We start from the raw sequence: 21,362 nt of genomic DNA, 5'->3' as shown, positions 1-21,362 counted from the left end.
GAAATTGGCTTTAACTCTGCTAAATATGACAGTAACCTAGAAGCACAGGAGGAACAATTTATTTTCCTGTGGCAAAGAAAAGAAAAGTTAAAAGGCTTTTTGACTATTTGTAGTTTTCTCCCATAAGTTTAGTACTTTTCATATGTGGCTGATTTTGTAATAGATTAAAAATAAAATGTCTATGATATGTTCTTCAATTTACGTTACGTTGCTGTAATTGTGCAGAACTGTAGGTGTGAGTAGAGGTCTCTCTTCCCAGTCCTTTGGTCTCAGAGAAGAGTATGTTGTCCACTAGGGAACATTGACATCTGCAAATGGACACTCATGTTCAAAAACAATAATGTAGACCATCTTTATTCCTGACAGCATCTGCTAGATTTTAGATTGTCTATATGTTCCAGTGAAACCATCAGGATTTAGGCACACTCTTCAGCTCTGCATGTCATTCAGCTTGAGTGAGCATAAAAACTAAGGACCTAACCATGCAGACATCAGGCCACACAATAGTAAATTGCCGTGTAAGTTTTATTGGCATTTTTACTTCTAGCTCTTTCTTTTATAGCCTCTCACTAGATTTTCTCTCTTACATATAAAATATAAAGTGGTGTTTTTTTTATTTATTTTTTTTTACTGAGCTTACCTAATTGCTCTTCTTTAGTTAAGGAGAAAAACTTCAACTTGTGAATAAAAGCCACTCCTTTTCAAGTACTTCTTCCTGTAAAAACGTCCAGGGTATTCAATAAATTAATTAAATTTTAATTAATCATTTTCTTTGTGCTAGGACAATGTCTACTGTATTGCTAGAACAAGTAACTTAGTACAGTGTAATACTGCTACTAGTTCTTTACAGGTGACAATAAACCACTTTGGCTCTAGGAAAGGGAAGTTGTGCTGGAGTAGAACTGCAGCATGTACTTTGAACCAGCACAAAGCAAATAAAGGCTTGGATGTTTTAATCTGTATTTCTGCTAGTAGATGTTTTGCATTGCCAGACAAAATGTACATGTAGGAGAATCTCTTCATTCTATTCAAGGTAAAATCCAGGCCCCATCAAATCAGCATTTTGAACAGATTTCACTGGGGTCAGGATTTCACCAGTGTCATTTGCCAACCTTCCCTCTTAACTCCTCATGTTTACAGTCTTTTTAAATCAGAGTGTCAGAAGAGATGTCACTTGTAACCAAGCCTTAGCCTCACATTCACAAAGACTTAAAATAAATATATACATAATATTCATTCACTTCCCTAAGCTTATCAAGTACCATCATAAAAGGTGTCTCTGTCTTTCCCTTAGTGTCTCCTGGAAGTGGTTTCCATATTTGCAATGAATAACCAATGGCATAAACCCTACCAAGACTGAGGCAAAGCTTTCATTCAGCTTAGAGGTCATTTCTATTTTACTTATGATCTGTGAACATCCTCAGAGTAGAGAGATGCCATTTTTTCAGTTTTCTTTTAGGTAAAGCCACATTGCCAGCCATATTCTCTTAAACGCCTGAGTTGCTTAATCTTATTTGATTTAAAATTAAGTTCTTTGAAAGGTTTGTTTTTAAATTTACATTCATCAGGAAGAGAAGATAGCATAATTCTCTATCTACAGTGTATAGGAAAAGAATTACTTCCATGGAGGCAGGGTTCTTGTCTCAGTCATTATATCATTATATTATTAACACATTAAAGAAAAACAAACTTGTGCATGATATTTAAGTTTTGTGGTTGTATAGCAAGAAAACCAGAATGAAATCCAGAAACTATGGTCCTCTACCAACTACGATACAAAATGACAATGATAAAAACCGTGTGAAGAATGTGTGAAATGATTTGAATGTAGCAAAAGGCTAGTACAAGTTTTCAAACTAGGAATAATTGAACGCACTTTATTAGAATGTCACCTTAAAGGGACTTGACCAAGTGAATTGGCATATTTCTAGCTTCATAAAGTGAAATAATTCCTTGAATCACTGGAAAAAATTGGTTTTTGTGTCTTTTATTATAGCAATGTAGTAAAAGCGAAAAGATGAAAAAGGCCTATTAGTTCATCCAGCACATAGCACTATATTCACAATTGCTTTGTCCAAGAAATTTTTAATCAGTTCATGGAATAGCATTTCAGACGTTTCTCACCGGAAACTATTTTTCAGTCTGTTAAGTTTTAGGGTAAGGAATTTTTCTTTTCCCAAATCTACCCTTTCCTTTTATGCAATAATTCTGCCATCTTTTCAAAGTGAAATCCTGGACTATTCAAGTTAAGGATGGTTTTGTTACTGACTTCAAAGTATCTGTGTTTTTTTCCATATGGCTTTTCTACTTTTTTGTTATGTACAGCTATTGTGCAACTCTGTTAAAAAGCATCACAGAGATGCCCAGGTTCAGGACTGTTTATCCAACTAAGTAATATTTTTACCATTGTTTGCAAAAGCTCCTTCCTACTCTATTGTCCTCAGGGCCATGCAGTCAGAATGTGTGTATTCCCTCCCATTTTCAGCCCACTCTCCCCATCACATGCTGATATATAAGAAGTCATATACTTCAGTCACTTTCACTGACGTCAGGACTCATCTTTCTCATCTCTCCCATCTTTACAAAACACATTACACTTCTCAGAGACACAAGAACACACAAAAGGAAACAGAAAGGTAGAGCATCATTCTCCATTACTGCCAATTCAACAGGAAGTAAATGCATAGGTTGCTGTGCCACAAAATACAGGCTTCTTCCACTTGAGAAGGAAGGTAAATCCATTTACTGGTACCAAGGTCAGGCACACATATCCTCTCATGGTCTCTGTACCCTGAACTATCACATCCATAAAAAAGGCTGTTTGTGGGAGAGCAAAGCATCCGACAAACACTCTCCTATCTTTCCACCACAATGAAGACAGACACTTGTAGCAAAGGACAGGATGTGTAAAGTAGGCTCCCTGATACCTTGAAAGCTGGGTAAACACATCTGCTGGAAATGTGATAATTTTGAATGGGGCTTCGAGGTCCTTGACTGAAAAGTTTGACAGAAGTGCAAAGCACCATTACAGTATATATTATTTTATATGGATGCAATTCAAATCAATAGCACAAGAAAAGTCACAGCAAATTACCTAAAGAGAGGGTATAGGAACAGGAGCTCCAATTCCTAAAATACTGTTATGCTTTATGGCATACGCTGCACCCCCAATCAGTTCCTTGTGATTCTGTGAAATATTGTCAAATCTTCTGTCCCACTCCTTTACCACTAGGTCAAGAAAAGAAAAATAAGAGTGAAATGTTGAAGATTCTAATGATTTAAACCTCTGTTCTATGATCAGACCTAGAATATCCTTTTCTGTCCTGTCATCGTCTACATTTCCTATCTTTACAGTACCTTTTCTCACTGCTAGCTTCCATTCTTACATCCTTGTGGAAACAATTTTGAGAGAGAGAGAGAAAAAGAGAGAGAGAGAAGAAACAGCAAGCTGGGAAAGCAGAATCAATCAATCAAATCTGTTTGGAGCCTCCTACAATGTAAAAACAAATATGATTTGATTTCAACGTACAATAGCAGAAAACCAAGGCATGTTTATCTAGCTTTTCCTTCTCTGATGCCTTGCTTGAATGTTGCTTTGGTGTATTGATTATCAGGGTTGGATGATAATTTTCATTATTCACTTCAAATGTGCACCATGTGTCATTAATTAGTATTAATCACAAAATTGCCATATAAGTGCAAAGACTATAGGGACCTATACATGCTTCATTAAGCTAATATAGCTTAAGAAATTGACTGGACTTCCAACTGCGTTAGCTACTGAATCCACTAAGGATAAGTGATTAAAACTCACCCAACTTACTGTCTTACCTTACTGTAGAGACAGAGTACAATGAATTTTGCAAAATCTTTCACGTTCCTAACAAAAAGTTGTGAAGTGTTATTATTTCTATTGTTCTTACTACCATTAGACAGTTCATGACCTTGATTCCAAGAAGACCCATGATGAGCCAGGCACTACAGTAAGTGAACACAGGAAGCAACAATTGCCACAATGGCATACAAAGAGGACAAAACAAAAGAAATTATTGCTTGTTACTTAAACAAATGCTGTCCATCAGAAAAATTAGAGTTAATCAATGGAGGCATATCTGTCTGTGAGTGCAGTAACATGATAAATGTCCTACATTTTTTCTAAATACTTGTCTAAAGAGGTGCATAGCTGAAAATTAAATAGCAATGAAGAGCATAATGAAAAAGGTGCTGGAATAAAATGGAGTGACCATTTTATCAAAGCAATAAATAATCCTAACAATAAAGCAGTGTTAGTAATAACGTGCCTCTCTGAGCTTATGCAAACTTCAAGCTGAATCTTCCTGTAGTGTTTATATTTCTAGTTAGAGTAAGAGCTTATATAGAGGGGGAACCACAGCTGTTCCTCCCCAAAATGCATCCTAAATGTATTAAACTCAAAGGCTGCTGCAGCTGTATTGCAGAAGCACAGAAGCCATACCTTTAGGTGCACAGCATTGGTATCTTTCATTTATCTGCAAGATGGTTAAGTGATATTTTTGAAAAAGGATTCAGAGGTCTTGTTGGCCATTGTGTGTGAGATAGAAAATGCATGGTGCCACGTAGGCCTAGAATTAGGCTTGATTTCTGTAGCCAGAGTAGATAGTTAAATGTGATCAGCAATATATGGCTTGTTTTGCATAAGAACCTGTATATTTGAGTTTGCAAAGGAGAACAGTCCATAGTCAAAAAATTAGTTTTCATATGTGTTTTCATGTATAATTTTTGCTTAGAAATTTTGCTTCATCAATGACTCCATCATATAGATACGGCAATACAGGATTCTGTTCTGGAATGGACCCTCTTAAAATACAAGTCTCAGCTGTTGTATTTAGCCATGATCATAAACCAATCAAGCTTAATACCTTAGCTTTACTACAAAACTTTATTAGAAATCTGTTCTCACATCTGAAGATTATAAACCTTATTTTATTGTAATCCTAAATGCATTCATGGCCATTTGCTCCCGTATAAAGATGGTCTTTGGCTAATACAACAGTTGATTCTTTGGTGTTTATCTGCTGATGCAGTTATAAAAAGAAACACTTCTCCATTCAGTTTTCACTTGACTGTATTTAAAATAAATATTTTACTTCTCCCTATCCTTATCATGAGAAAGTAGAAAAAGGATTGCACAAAAAGGAAATTTTGGTGGTTTTGGCTTTTTCTGTCAATCGAAACAGTTCAGGTATCACTTACTGCAATGTAAAGCTGAAGTTCCTCTTTGGTTCAGATTAGGTCACCTACTCCTGAGTTGATCCTGTTCCCCTGTAGTGTTAACCTTTTCAGGCTTAGGGGACTGACTGAACAGCTGATATGATGACTTGATGGGTTTGGAGTGCAGAGGTATATTTGAGGCAAAACAAAGATGGAAGAAGAAACTGGACATACTGCTGAAGAAGTCACATTGATGTCTCGACTGGGTGTCCTACAAACCTATGAATTTTATAACTCAAACTAGCATCTCAAATTAGCATCACAGCCAACCACTTTACATAACTACCACTAGATTTTTTTTGAACAACTTGCAGCACTAAAATTATACCGTGGTGGCACTTCTGGAGGAAGTGGCTGGACAAAAAGCTCCTGGAAAGCATGCTGCTGATGGTCTCAGAAGAACCACAGGCCAAGCGATACTATGAAGGCAGAATTCTTCCAGGCATTGACAAGATATGTTGGCTGGGAAAATCAAGCTGTGTTCCACAATGGCAGATGGAAAGGAAATTACTCTTGCATGGGCTTGAGAAACTTTCTCTAGCTTGCTCTATCTTTTGCCAATGTCTAGCAAGTTCAGCTGGATGACAGTTGCAGGCTGACTGCCCAGGTCCTGTTTAGCAAAGCAACAGAGGCCTTTTTGTGAGTTAATCAGAGCTGGAATCTCTATCAGTGAAAACTGGGTTTCAGACTGCAGAATATTAAAAAGAACACACTCCTGCTGTGTTAATCAGAGACTTTCATTTTTGAATTAACAAGCATTGTCTAAGTACTTTCTCTCAGTGACATTGACTTTTCCAGTATAAAAGATTCACTATACTGTAACAGAAGTTAGATATCTATAAAATAATCTATGCAAGAACTGTGTGATAATAGACATATAATTAGCAGTCTCTAAAACCAGTCTCCCAGAAGGATGCAGCAACACAGATACTTTAAGAGAGAACATCAAAAGTCAGTCAGCTTAGCTGACAATGAACTACAAGCCAATAGTGACTTCACTATAGTGGAAAACAAACAGTAAGCTACAGAATGGCGCTTTGAAATACAGAATTACCAATACCATTGAAAGTTCTGAATTCTATAAATTTGAGAGGCTGATCAAATGATGACACCTAATAAAATATCTGGAATATAAAAATCTTCTTCAGACTTAATTGGGTTTCTTCAGATGTGCTGATACTGTTAAGGATGCACTTGGGAAACAAAGGTGTGAACAGAAATGACATGTTTGCATATATAATCTAAAGACATTTTTAAAGTCACGCTGTTGCCTTTTCAGGTTTTGGACTTTTTTTTTCTCTTCGTATTTCTGGGAATGAAGATTCTACCGGGGGGGTAATTTACCACAGACTTAGCTAGACTCAGGAACCTTCTGGCATATACTAACTCTCATTGTATGTTCTATGGTGAACAAAGAGGGCTGTAAATGGCATTTTGGTTTGGCTAATGCTATCAGCTTTAACTTGCAGTTTTTAATTCTGATCTACTGATGCTTTGGAAGATACAGATTGACCTTTATGGGGCTTCTACTATTCCAGAGAAAACTGCTTGGTATATGTATTAATCCACTCAAGAGGAACCACATGGAGCTTAAATACCAAATGAACATGTGAAATACCAGGTTTTAAAGTGGAGTTTGCACAGCTGCCATGCTGAGTTAGCAAGGAGCAACTGCAGCCACTGCTCTGAATAATAGGAAAACAGAACTTTGGATGGAAACTGCCTTTTTGCTTTTTGGCAGAATCCATCAGTAATGAACTTTGCCTTAGTTTTGGCTCTCCTTCCTGTTCATCTCTCTGTTTCTCCTATTCCCTCTTTTCTGCTCTATAGATTTTATTTTAGTTGTTTATATATAAATTACTTCACTTTTTTTGCAAATAGTAAAGTAAACTTTAATAGCTAAGTCACTTGAAATAATATCAGCTCCACCATGAAGCTGAGCTACTTATCTTGTAATTTGACTCATTGTATAGGAAGAACTGCAAAACATTTTCACCAAAATCAGTGCTTATTTGTCTTATCATCACTGATTGTAGAGCCAGACCAAGCAATTAAATGTTTTGTAACAAAATGCAAAATATAGCAGATCATAAATATTAATAGTACCCAAACTATTTCCAAGTAGTTATCATAAAAGTTAAAGAATACTTGTTGATATCTTACATATTGGGAATCTAAACATCAGAGCTCCATTTTTGGTGCCTTGAAGGAAACAATAATTTTCATGTTTCTTTTGCTGAACTTTGGATGCCTCTGCCCTAAGAATTAGCATTGCTTTGGAGTAAAAAATACATTTACAAAGATAAATGATCCCTGCTACCAAGATCAGATTCTGAGATACATTGATATGAGCTTTCCTATAAAAGAGAGACTTACGGTATCGGATACCACAGAAGGGGCCATCCATGGAGCAGGACATTCCCCAGTAATCTATTGCACAAGGAATAATGGTGCCTCAAGGTAAATTTAGATGGCTCAGGTTAAGCATCAGTATTGTTACTTTTCTGGCCAGACTAATATATGTTGCTTCAGTAAGGTTCTGGGATTCTCGGAATCTCTGAAAATGAAGCCAATGAGGTGTTGTTTTATGGATGTACACTGGGCAGACAATAAATAAATAAATAAAAGGAAGATTTTACCTGAGATTCACAATTACACAAGCCAAATTTGCAATGTTAAACATAAAAATATATGAGATGAACACAATGTAAATCCACATCAGGCAGGCTGTGGTGTTTTTTTCACTGGTGACTAGAAAAAAAAACACATTGGACTTGGAGGTAAGTAAACGTTTTAAGGTAAATACCTGTTTCTGTATGAAACAGGTGCATACATTAGGATTTATGTGCCAGTTTGATTCATTTCAAACCTGATGACTCAGTAGAGATTAAATCCCTCATCCTTTGATTTGAATTCACACATTTGTCTCATATTTACTCATTCGAAAAAGCTGATTCTAAACAAAAAAACTGGAATTGTACTTCTAAGAGATTGTTTCAAAACAAAGAAGAAATAGAAAAGCCTTCAGATTTCAGACATATTTTTACGTGTTTATGATTTCCTTAAAGGATTATTTTCTGCTTTTTTCTTTCCCATGCCTGTTTATTTGGCAATGATGAGCAAACCCGGTGTGTCAGTCAATTCTGCTTCTTGTCATATTCTAATAAATGGAACCAGTTGTGCCTTTGTAGGAAAATAAGACTATATAATATGTTTTTGTTACTGTTTTTTGTTGTTCTTGTAGTTGTTGTGTTGTTGTTGATGTTGTTGTTGCTGTTGTTTTACTTCGGAGACCTATGTAAATAGGATGTGAAACAAAAATTCTTTTAGATTATAAGAAATAGAGTGTGTCTTGGCTTCTTGCAGCTCCTTAAAACACATGAAGCTGAGATCCATCAAAGTAAGAACTTTCAGCTTCAGCAGAAAATATTGATAAGATCAGATGTTTTAGTGTCCTTGAACTTTTAGAATTGTACCAAGTGCAATGAACATCTAAATTTATTTCTTGTCACTTATGGTGGTATCTGACTTTTTGCTTTAAGTCATTATGACAGCAATTTACAGAAATGTTTTAAGCACATGGAACATCTCATTAGATTCAAGATAGCTATTCATATGATTAAATTGTCCTACAATGAGTCCTTAGGTGAAAAAATAAGAAGATAATACATTACTTTAAGGAAGGTTAAAAAAAAAAAAAAACTATTAAAACCTGAAATTCCAAAAATAAAGTGATGCTTCACAAAAAAATATAGTTAAAAATCTACATTGCTTCAATGTGTCTTGGTATAGAAGCTTACTCCAAAACTAATGGAAGTGACTTAGAAATTTTTGCATTGACTTCAATGTGATTTTGAATCAGGCCCATATTGCTGAAATATGTAAACAATTTCTCCACCTATGACTTGTTTCACCATTTAATTACAACTATATTAACTCCTTTAACTCAGATAGTTTCTCCCAGCTTATACCAGCAGATGTCAACAGTCAATACAACGAAAAATCAACTATAGTTTAAAACCTAGACATTATGAAGGCCATCATAGGCTTAAGGAGCAGCAGAATCTACAGCTCCCACACTACATTCTGTTATGTACAGACTGATTTTGATCTTTTCTAATGAAATTACATTTATCACTATTGTGTCATCCTTTCTTGCCATCCTCTGCTACAGTCCTGTCATCTGTACAGCTAATGCCATTGAACTTGAATTACTCTTCGGTCTGACTAGCAACTAAGTGAGATGAATGAAATCAATATTCTTTTCCTTACAGGTGAAATGAGTTTAGTAATGCATAAAAGTGGTAGACCTTCCTTTCTTTGTCCAGCTCTGCACTACAATACATCAATGTATTTTGCTTGGCACTTGAATTAACATATCTTAATTTTCAGGCAACAACTCCCTCTAGCATAATGAAGTCTTTCAGTGTTTGCTTTCAAGTCTATTGCATAGTCTGGGCATTTTCACCCACTAACAGTGATCTTTGCTCAGGATATCAAAATACAGAATAAAAAAAGATACTTCCTAATACTGCATCACTTGCAGTTCTAATGCCTAAACAAGAGTTCTTTGAAGTTTTTTTTTAAGATCATCTTTAGTTAATTGGGATTCAAGTTTATGCAAAATATTTTCATAGAATATTGTTTGTACTGAAGGAAAACACCAGTTCTTTTTTTTTTTTTTTTTTTTTTTCCTGGCTGAAAAGATGCCAGCTGGAGCAAACTAATGAGCCCCAAAAAGAGAACATTTGTACAGCTGGAGTCTGAATGCTATCAAGCTGCTTCTTTTTGATTGACACCATAACAGTCATGGTAATGGAAAGTAATCAATAACACTCCCTGTGTGACAATGTAAATAGTATCATCCAAGAGTGATTGGTGAAAAAAATATTCAGTTTCAGCTCAATTTGGGTAAGCATCCAAGTCCTCAGATCTTTATTTTAATTGCCTAACCCATTGGGGTCTCCAAATATCAGTCAAAAATAGGTTAATCAGTGGCTTGCTTTGAGTATTCATTATTGTTCTGGTACTTGGTATCAGCCCAAGAAAGGAAGCGTGATGGTGAACAAGAGCAGATTTTAGAATCAGAAGCTCTTAAGCTTTTAAAAGATTCTGTTTGGAAAAGTAGTTTAACTCCTGTTGTTTACTTTGATCATTCTTCTACACCAGCTTCAATTTGTTGTGTATTTAACACATCGAAAAGTTAATGTTGTTATTTGTGTTGATATATATAGCCATCTACAAAACAAAACTTATTCAAAAAATTTTCAAGACACTTCTCCTTGATTTTAATCCAGCTCCAGTGGAGACAAACTTCCATGGAGATAAGTAAAATGAAATCCTGTCTGAACACAGAGGATAATGGTATACATGGAGTGAGAGGCTTCAAAAAAAAAAAAAAAAAGAATAAATATGCACACTTGCAATAATAAGAGCTGTGCCCAGAGCTAAAGCAATATAGCTCAATAGTTTGGAGTAGTTGGGGTGGTTATTTTTTTATTGTGCTTTTGGAGTATTTAATGCCTCACTAGACCTAAAAAACCCTAGGGTCCTATGCTTATTTCAATTCAATTAAGATATACAGGCTGTGCAAAATATACATCGATAGGGAGCCACATTTTCAGAAATAACTGCTTATCCATGCACTTTTTAGCTCATTATAAAGGACTCATGGAATCCAACTTTAAATAAAGGCTGTTGGTGGACTAAATTACAACACAGTATCAAGAGACTTCATGAACTAGATATACTCTATTTTATTAAGCTTTCATTATATATTGTATGAGTTAGCAAAGTATTCAATCTCTGCTAACCAGAGTCCCTGTACTTTAAATCCTGAAGGTAAATATTTTCTGCCAAGGGCACCCTGTTAATGAACTGTAGGTTTTGGGCTTCTCTTTGATAAAACAGACTTGACAGAAATGTCTCTGAGACATTTTGTAATTCCTTCAAAAAAGCTACCAAGAGCATTAGCACGAGGTATACTCCTATGCTATCATGAGATAGCACGAACTTCATTTTTATGCTCTATGGCATCGTACATGTCCATGACAATATCTTTCCACAGAAATACACCATTGCCTAAGTCTTTCAAGCTGATAAAGATTTAAAAAAAAAAAAAAAAAAAAAAAAAAAGCCAAATAAGTCCAAATAAATAAGTAATTCCTCTGGCAAAATTAACAGACTCTGACTTGACATAAAGACAGGCTCTGCCCCCCTACATCCTCCCACAACAGCAGTGCTGCTGTCCCACCTCCCCTTTCTTGCTGTGGGACCGTCAGGCAGCATGTAGTGGCTGGTTCAAGTTACAGATATGCTGGTGTGTTCTCAAGGGGAAAAAACTGCTCCAATTTTTGTAATACTTGTAGAAACTCGGTCCTTTTCTAAGGTTTCTGCCTTAGATGCTTGAAATTGGGCAAGATTTGAGCAGTGAAGGCAGTCAGGGAATCATAGTATGTTTCCTCAGGCAACCAAACGCAGTTTTTAATGTTTCCAGTGCTTTGCTCCAGTTGTTTCTTTAGTGAAGAGGCCTCAACAGCAATTAACATCATGGAACCCCATTGTCCCTCTGCCAAAATGGACTAAAAACTTTTCAAGCTGCAGAAAGATGCTCTGTCAGCATTAACACTGTGACAGACTAGATGAACAGTCACAATCCAGGGAAACACCTGGGATTGTTATGCTAATTTCCTCCTTCTGGGCCCACTTCATTTACATAAGGAAGACGATGCAGCTGGGATGAAGGTTTCTGCGAGCTGGTGGCTGTGGCTGTGGGGGTTTGGCTGCCCTAGTGCAGCTGAGGCTCTTTGGGTGTGAAGAAGGTGCTACAAGGGTCTGGATGGTGCGGCTAGGCAGCCATTTCGTGAGCCGCAGGAGAAGCCTCTTGCAGAGCATGAGGTGCATTGGTGGGACTGGGAGCTGCTCAGGTGGAGGTGAAGCAGGAGGAGCAGCACCCAGATTGGAGCAGCAGCTGAGGATGCCTTCATGCTGGTGTAAATGTTGCCTGTTAGGTTTGCTTTATCTGGTCAGCATTGCCCCTGTGTGGCTGTGTGTGCTTTGGTAAAGTATGAGGTTAGGAATGTGAAGCCCGTTCCCTTTCAGGGCAGGGGTGAAAAATGGTGCTGTTACAAGGTGTTAGGCCTGCTTGCTGTGAGGGGCAGGCTGGGCCCCTGTGAGGGGAAACCTGTGTCTTCTGGGGTGGGGGCTGCACAGGGGCTCAGAGGGGAACTTTAAAAAAGCCTCCTTGAAGAAAAAGTGTATAAGATACCAAAGTGACAGGCTGAGGGAAAGCTGCAGTTTCAGAGGGAGATGCTGGGCTGGCCTGCATCTCATTCATAGTTGCTTTGGAGTAACTGAATCTCAACTTACAGAAGCCTAGCTGAGGAAGAGGAGAAAGATCATGGCTACACAGAGGACCTGATGTAGCCTGGTGAGTTTGTTGCCTGTTTTGGGGGGGTTGGGTGTATTTGTTTTCTCATGGAAATCAAACCTGGCAGAAACATGGAATGAACAGGGCTTGAGAGAACATGAAGTTTCTTCAGGTACCTCCAAGAGCCAGTTTACTTGTTGCAAGTACACTCAGAGTAGTGATAAAAAGTGTAATCTTGTAGCCTTGGGGGGAGCACAGGAAGAAATTGTTGGTACACTTTCTAAGGGCCTGGATAAGGGAGTATCTAGGCTAGGATCAGCGGTACTGATCATAAACAGTTGCTTCTTATAATTTTTGGGGGGAACATAATGCCAGAGGTTACATTGGAGGTGGTACTTGGCCCACCTTCCTTGAGCTATCGTGGTCTAGCCTATCTCTGTTTTTGCTGACATTTTTTGTTACAGTAGCAGCCTTTGTACCCATTTAAGCTCTTACAGTGACAGACATTAAGGCATCTGCATTATAAAGAATGAGGGGGCTTGATCCACTTCTTATTGTAGGATTTCTACCTACATTAAATTCTCACAGTACTTGATTATATTCTAAAATATATAATTAAAGTTTTATAACTTGTTTATATTTTAATTTTTATATTTTTAAAATAAATATTTTAAATATTTAAAAATAAATGTAAAATAAAATATAAAATACTAAAAGTATTATTTTTATAATTTTTATTTTAATATGAGTAATAGAAATTAATAAAATAATAAAATAATGAAGATATAGTAATGTAAATATTTTAAAATAAATATTTTAGTTACAAATAAAAATATAATAAATAAAAATATGTTTATTTTTAAATGTTATTGGATGGCACTGCTCTGAAAGCTATAGAAAAGATGATATGAAATCATCATTCTTAACAGTGTATAGTTATTTCTTTGCTTTAGCTACAGGATAAAATAATTAAGAGACTTGCTATTTTTTCTCTTCTGCTTTCTTGAGTTTTTTAAACCTTTTATAGCACAAGTTTGTAGCAACATGTAGGTAGTTAGAGTCAATTCTTGCATTAGAATGATATCTGCGAACATCAGAAAAACAGCAATCAGAGTCTCAGTGTTATGTATTTGTTTAATGTTTGTTTTGCGTGTATAACTGTAACAAATCTGTCTTAAAATTTTGGCTGTATACCAAGTATGAAGGCCCTTGCCATGAACTTCTGGAATAGTGAGATGCAGGATAAGGCCTTGTAGTAACTCTCATAATCACTGCAGGTAGGTGTTCATGCTGTTGCTGTTCCATTGTGTTCTTAGATCAGCTTAAAACAAGTGCAGAGATAACATGTTTGGATTTCTGTCTTGGGTACTTGCATCACATCTCCCAAATTGTCTTTATTTGCTGAAAATCACTTGCTGCTTGAATGTAATTAAAGTTGAGTTAGAAATTTGGCAATATAAATTGGAGTTATATGGGAAATATTAGGGTAGATGAGATTGAATTCATTAATCAGCAATAGCAGAACTGAAATACCCAGTTTAAAACCTTATAGAATTTTTATTTTGCTCCTTGATTTGTAATGAAAGGAAACATGCCCATTTCTTTCTTTTGAAGGTCACCTTTAAAGGTGATGTATGCTTTGCGGTACTCCAGTAACTTCTGAAGAGATATGGGGCAATGGAGACTACTGAGACAGTTGAAAGCTTGCTGATAGTGGTACCGAATTAGAGACAGGCACCTTCTATCTCAGGCAGTTCTGGAGCAAAAGAAATGAGTGTTGTTTATCTGGAATAGTAAAAGTGTCTTAAGGCGTTGTGCTAGGTGATGTATAACTTTTTCATTATCCTGTCACGCTAGAAAATTCTGCTTTGCAGCACCTCAAAGTTAAAGCAAAACAAATTCATGGTAGTGTACCTGTCCTTTTAGGATCTTTTTCCCACTTTTCGTATCCAGATTTTAGGCTTAGAATTAATAATATCCTATTTCAGTCTTGATACGAGATAAAAAAAAAAAAGGGACTGCAATGCAAAATTCAGATCAAAGGAAGCCGCTGCTTTTCTTCTTTTTTGTTTTGGTTGCAAATCTAAAAAGATCAGATTAGAAAGCTATTTATTCTCTGTTAATTTCAGCATCACTTTTGAGGAGAGGATATTCTCAATTCCCAAAAAGGTGCATTAAGTAGTTTTTCTGTGGCATTATGAATATGATGGAAATTGTTTTGGTAATTTTTGAAGCTCTGAAAGTGAAAATCAGATGCAATTGGGGCTGGAAACTACTTTGCCTCCCTCATGTGCATACACGTGTGTACATGCTTTTTTAATAAGATCTGCAAAAGCTATCTTACATAGCCAAATCTTTGTGGTTGTTTGTAGTTGGTTTACTTATATACAAACCAGTGTTCAGTTAAATCATTACAATGTATAAATGCCTGCCTGCATGCCAAGGCAAATTCTTTGTTATATGAGGGCATGTGAACTGGCAATGTGGAAGGCATTCTGACTCTTGTTAATGACTGGTCCTGGGTGACTGCAAATAATGCATTTACCTGTTTATTTCTTCAGTTCTTTAAAGCCCGGGTTTTTAATAAGAAAGAAATGATATTATTTATCTTTCCAACATGATCTCATCTCTTAAAAACAGGATAAAGTAGTAAGCTGAATCAGTTGGACAGACCTTGCCAGGTTATGCCCTGGAACAAGATCTGCCTGGAGTAGACAACTGGGAAATCTGCCATTGGCTCCGATGGCATGCCACAGCACTCATAACTGCTGAGGAACTCAATTCTTCAGACCTTCAGGCAGACCTGATAGTCCACTACGTGTTTGAGTACAAGTGGAGGTGTTTTGACTTGGGCTGTCTGTCTAGTATCTATTATGAGCTCCTTCTACATGGATCACACGGAAGTGTGACGGTACCTCTCCAGTAAGTCTGAGGTTTTTGACAATGGATGTACTCTATCACGAACAGAGGTTTCCCCTCTAATTTGACTAAAACCTAATAGTTCTCAATTTGCAGTGGTGTTCTGAGTGTTTATAAGGTGTAGAGCACTGTAAGTTCTAGTGGAAACACAGACTTCTGCCGTCCAGTATTCAAATAGGAATTAACAGATTCCTAATGCCCAAGGGAAACTAAATACCTCTCCAAACAGTAACCAGATCATAAGATTGCTGCTTCTGTTACATTTATAGTTATAATGTGAATTGAGAAGTGACTTCCTAGTTAGTTTCTTAAGTCTGGATGATATTGAAGTTTAACTTTGTCTGTTTGAATGTTGGAAAAAAATGACTTCTTGTTACATGAGACAGGCAGATTTGAATATCTTTGACAAAAGACCAGGTGTCTTGTATGTTTGTCATTGTTATTCTAAATCTAATGTTGTAGATCCACTACAATGTGCATGTATGATTTATTGAATTACTTGTTTGGGATCAGAAGCAAGATTCTGTCATTCAGATGATTATAGCAAAAGGAATACATGGTAAGAAGTGTTTTCTGGAGCTGCATTAAGGAATATGTTGTTTTCTACTATACAGTTCCTTTAGCTGTATGTCTTGATCAAAATAAGACAGATGAATTAGTGGTATGAAAGTGACTAAGATCAGAAAATGCATAAATACTTCTGCATTTCAGAATTACGTGGTGTTATGAAAAGAAGCAGGCTGCAACTACCAATGCTACTATGAATGTTTTCTTCCCTTCGCAATCTTCTTCCAGTAACTTACCCAGCAATTACTTGCAAAGAGTTCTTGCAAATCAGCTAGGTCTTGTCATGGCAGCTATTACCTTAATGGCAAAGCTGAAACCCTGAACTCCATACCTAAGCACTAGTTTCTTCCTTTTTGCATTACCTTAAGACCCTCAGCCTCCTTGAGAGGTTGGGATGGATAGGTGGTTAATAGTTTAGCAACGTAATGAGCTGACATAATCTGCCTGGTACCGTGCATCAAGTCAGGCTCATGGTCGCACAGCTTGCTGTCCTGTGAGATTCTGATGTGGGCACACAGTCATGATCCTGCAATTTGTGTCTATGAGACTTGAAGCTTAGTTTTGTTCTCCAGCAAAAGTTTTGAGAACCTATTACACGATCCTTTTTTCTCAACTGCAGGTGACACTGCAGTTACATACATGACATACATGACTTAGAAACTCTCAAGTGTCTGCTTACTGTTAAGCAGCTGATATATTCACTGCTTACCTGTTGGATTTCTACTGGTGGCTCTTGATCAGTTATACTGTTGTCATTGTGTTAGTCTGGTTTCTTCCTTATGATTATATTACTATGGCTGAATAGCAGGTTATTCCGGGTTAATTTCTTATTATTCCAGATGAGGAAGTATATATAGGCTACCCTCCATTCTACTGTCTTCAATGTTATACATAATCTGAAGCATGTAGGTAGGTCAGCTACATGCTAAAGTGCTAGCCTATTTTCTGGCTCTCCTGCCTAGAGGATGAAGGGCATGCTGACAGGTCTGCAATAATGGACAAGATGGGTGAGGGAGGAAAAACATTAATATCCTATAGTAATTACGGTAAGCCAAGGCAGAGAAGCAACTCTTTCCAACTAATACAAGAAATTTGAGGTAGCAGAGTACTAAACTGTGTCTTGGGTGCAGGCCATTTCTTCTTGCATAGACTTTAATCCTTTCTATTTAATGTTTTCCTTCCTGAAAAATGTTTGTTTTTTTACAAAAAGGTGGTAGCTGAACCTTCTTGCAATGCAGCAGCAGAAAGAGGCATTCCTGGGTTATAGTGGAGCTAGCCATGATTGCTTACAAAAAAAAAAATGCTTGCCAAAACCTTGTGAGCCATGCTTCAACCCACAGTGGACTTGAAGGGTATTACAGAAACATCTAAAAATGGGTTTATAATGGAAACCTTGACAGACCTAAAAGTAGAGCAGTAAGCAGGTGCCACTATAATTAAGAGCAGTGACCCTTCAAAGAAAAGGGTTTCCAGCAGGTAAATAAGCTGCCATTGTGCAGCTCACCTTGTTAAACAAGAAGGTTTGGAAAATGATTGGAGAAACAGCATCAATCAGTGTTACTTTAAACATCAGTTATAAGAGACAGTTGCTTGCTGTGGGACAAACACTGTACTATTAAAAACAAGGTCTTTGTTCTGTGAGTTGTGCTGCAGGTAATCCAAGACCCTGAATTTATATCCTTTTCACAGTTGTCAGGTTCTTTAATATAGTTTTTTATCATGTCATATTTTCCCCCTCAAGTCTTTGATGTATATACTTGGTCAGGTGAATAGAAATATTCAGATGAGTGAGTTGAGCTTCAGACAGTCTGTCGTGTAGTGGATATGCAGCGTAATTCTGCATGCATGCTTCTCCTTTTTCAACTTCACATTTTAATATGTCAGTGTAATTGTCTTTGATCCTGCCTGCTTCAAGTTCATGGATTGCTGCAGCCAGCTAAAGCTGGATTGTTTGGTATAGTTGGTATATGGTATATGTCTGGTATAGTTTGGTATGTCTTTTTTTTTGTTAAAGTGCAGGTTTTGTTTCGGGCAGTTTTACAGAAGCATGGTGAAATGGCTGACTGAACACTGTTACTTTGATTGGCAGGGGACACTAACAGCTGAAGCCTTGCCTCATCATGAACTGTAAAAGCAGTATTGTTTTTAGAGTAGTAAAAGAAAAAACAGAATGGAATTAGGATTTTTTTTTAGTTCTTTTGTCAAGTGTATCTCATTTTAGGGTTGTTCTGCATATTTTGTTCTGTATGCAATTTCTTCTGTGGGATTGTGTCATGGATTTTGTTGCAGGGGAGAGAATCAGGTTATCTTGGATTTTAACTCCTGTTCTTAGACTTTTTTTTTCATGTTGAAAGAAGCTGTGAAGAGAATCTTCTGAGGGTACCCTCTATGAAAGCTCTGGAGGCTTCTCCACCAAAGTAGACAAACAGATGTATATCTGGGGCAGTGACAAATTATATTGCCAGAAGACTTTCTACAGGGATGTAACATTGTCTAAGCATAATAGGCACTTTACAGATCACAAATTTCCCTATTTGTAATAGACAGAATAGTACTCTTGCTTTTTGAAGACTTATTGTTACTGAGTTGCTTTCTGTTCTTTGTGATTCTTAAGTTGAAAGTACTATAGGAACAAAAAGCATAAAATAGCCTAATTTCATATTATGAGGTTACGGAAAGTACTGTAAGCACAAAATGGACTCCACATAAGGAAGTGGAAGGGTACAGAACAGCCATATGCATTATAAGGTCTACGTTAATGTTTGTGTTAAGTGAAAAAATTACTCTTTATTCTGGCTTTATCTAACCAGTGCTCAAAGCAGGATTGAAGGAAGAGTGCTGATATGAGTGGCTGTGAGCTTCAGTCCTTACCACTACAACTACAGCAGGCTCTATCACTGGCATCTAGAAGGGAAGTGTTGAAATTCCTATTTAAATAGATGTTCAATAACTGATAGACACAGGGTATAGCAAGTTCTAGAGTGCAAACTGCAATCAACAGTATATGCACAAACAGCCCAAAGGTTAAAACTGTTCTTTAAAAAGAGATGTGCAGGAAAGTTATCAGCTAATCTTATTTGGCCTATCTAAGCATAGTTTAAAAGGATTGACAAGATGATAGCTAAATAAGACTTTTGCATCCTGACTTTGGAATGCTGTGGCCTGCAATGATTGGATTGTATCGTATTTGGTGTGCCTTTGCGCAAGCACTCTATCAGCAATACAGGTGGAGAAGTAACTGATGTCTCCCCACTATGAAATACCAGAGCATTCTCTTGGTCATGTAGTCAGGCATCATGGGGAGAGGTGACGTTTCTTCTTCGCTTTAGTTGGCATTAGCAGATGTATGTCAAGGGTGACAGAGAAGTCTGAACTTACGAAACTTACCAAACGAGATCTGTGCTTTCCAACCCTGCAAGAACATTATAAATGCAGCAAGACTCTAAAGAGACCATCAGGAGACTTCTTAGTTTAAAAAATATATTATTTTTTTGGATGTATTTTTATGAACATTTTTATTTGCAATTGAAGCATTTATCTGCAATTGTTTGAGCTACTTTAAACAGTCTATGATGTCTGTCTTGGAAGGGAGTACTCAATGCTTTTTTATCAGAGATCGTGTCTGGCAAGTTCAAAACATTGGTTATAAGGCTGATTAAAATTTAAGTAAGCTTACAAAGCAATGGAGTTTAAGTGATGCAAAATCCTGTGTAACTGCTTTCACTTAGTTTTTAAACTAACTTGTTCTACCTTAACTATTTCTCTGCTGAGAAAAAAGTAAATGTAGTTTATACCTCTAAACCATGCCATCCAAAAAAAAAAACTCAAATATGTTTTTCTGCCAGTTTGACATCTTAACTTTTCTATCAATTCATCTTGAAATATTGCCAGAAAAATGTGGTGCAAAAAAGTTTGAACTCCAAACCGAGAGTTGCGGCTTTTGAAGCAGCAGGATTTTTTTTTGCTACGTCAGTCTCTACTTCTAGGTGTGGTACAAGTTATCATTTACAGACCGAAACAGGATTTCTCTAGCAAAAATGAAGTTATAGAGGAGTCTTAAAGAAAATTAATCTATAAATTGATCTCTTCTTTTTTTTGAAATGGTTGCTTATATCTATTGTGTGTTATCAGTGATTTGAAAGAAACTTGAAGCTTTAAAACCTACAGCAGCTGTAATTTTGACCACTAAACAAGTGAAGCATGGTTTCTGAAGGTTTCACTTGCTTAATCCCTTTTTAACTCAAACAGATTGCTTGTTTGATTATCCAACTGGTTGTTTTGATAAAGCAGCTTATTTTGGAGATCAAGAGCACAGTATCTACTTCAATTTATTAAATTCCAGTAGCGAGTGTCTGTTTCATTATCCAGATCCTCACTACTTTAATTTTGGAAAAACGAGTTGCATTTAGCAAATACTTTCTTTTTAAACAAGACTTTCTGATTTTATTCTTGCCAATTAACTACTTGGTGTCTTCCCTTCCTCCAAAAGTTAGTCTAATGCTACAACAAGTACTGAGTAAAGGGCATCTCCTCCAGTCATCTACTGGATGTGGTCTTGTTAATACAGCCCAGGATGTTCTTAGCCCCTCTTTGTTTTTCTGTCCCTCAGTTCCCAGCATCTGTTGTTCCCGGGTACATGACTGATACAGTGTCTGCTGAATTTCATAATTCACTGTCCATTCCTCTAGCCTTTCTAGGTCTGTCTAAATAGCAGCCCTGTCCTCAAGCATGGCAGGGGTACCACCCTTTTGGTGTCATGTGTGAATCTGACAGCACAGCACTGTCACCTCCTCAGAGTCAGTGATAAAGATGTCTGACACGGGTCCCTGTGATGCACCTCTTGTTGGCCTCTGGTTGCATAGGATGATGACCTGTTAACAGCTGTCCTGTAGGCCAACCATCCAATCACCTATTTACCCATCTAGCTGCCCAACCATTCAGACCGTAAAATCCTTGCTTGGATACAAATACTTTGAAAAATGATGTTGAAATTCTTCTAAAGTTGGCATCTTCTACTCTATCATTCACAAATCCAGTGAGGTCTATCAGGTTAGCCAGGCATAGTTCACCCTCTGTAAAGCCATGCTGGCTTCAGCATACATGCTCCAACAGGACTTGTTCCATGATGTTCGCAGCGAGTGAGGTCAAATGCTAGGTAATTTTCTGGATTATCCGCTTGATTCATTTTGAAAATGGCTATACTATTTGCATTCTTCTAGTTATCAGAAATCTCCCCTAATCTCTAGACTTTTCAAAG

The 21,362-nt window shown here is 36.9% G+C and overlaps 1 long non-coding RNA gene across 1 annotated transcript in view; it reads left to right on the top strand.

Moving 5' to 3' along the window:
- The first annotated feature begins 8,499 nt into the window (after positions 1-8,499).
- The window catches only part of LOC308198157, a 40,167-nt gene continuing 27,304 nt past the window's right edge, over positions 8,500-21,362 (top strand). Inside the window, exon 1 of the long non-coding RNA XR_013953665.1 lies at positions 8,500-12,679. This is a non-coding gene — a long non-coding RNA (uncharacterized lncRNA). The remainder of the gene's footprint in view (positions 12,680-21,362) is intronic.

This window comes from Anser brachyrhynchus (assembly GCF_964034855.1).
Source record: "Anser brachyrhynchus genome assembly, chromosome: 7".
Classification (NCBI taxonomy): Eukaryota; Metazoa; Chordata; class Aves; order Anseriformes; family Anatidae; genus Anser; species Anser brachyrhynchus.
The sequence above is the reverse complement of the archived record's forward strand: the minus strand, read 5'-3'. Positions and strand labels throughout refer to the sequence as shown.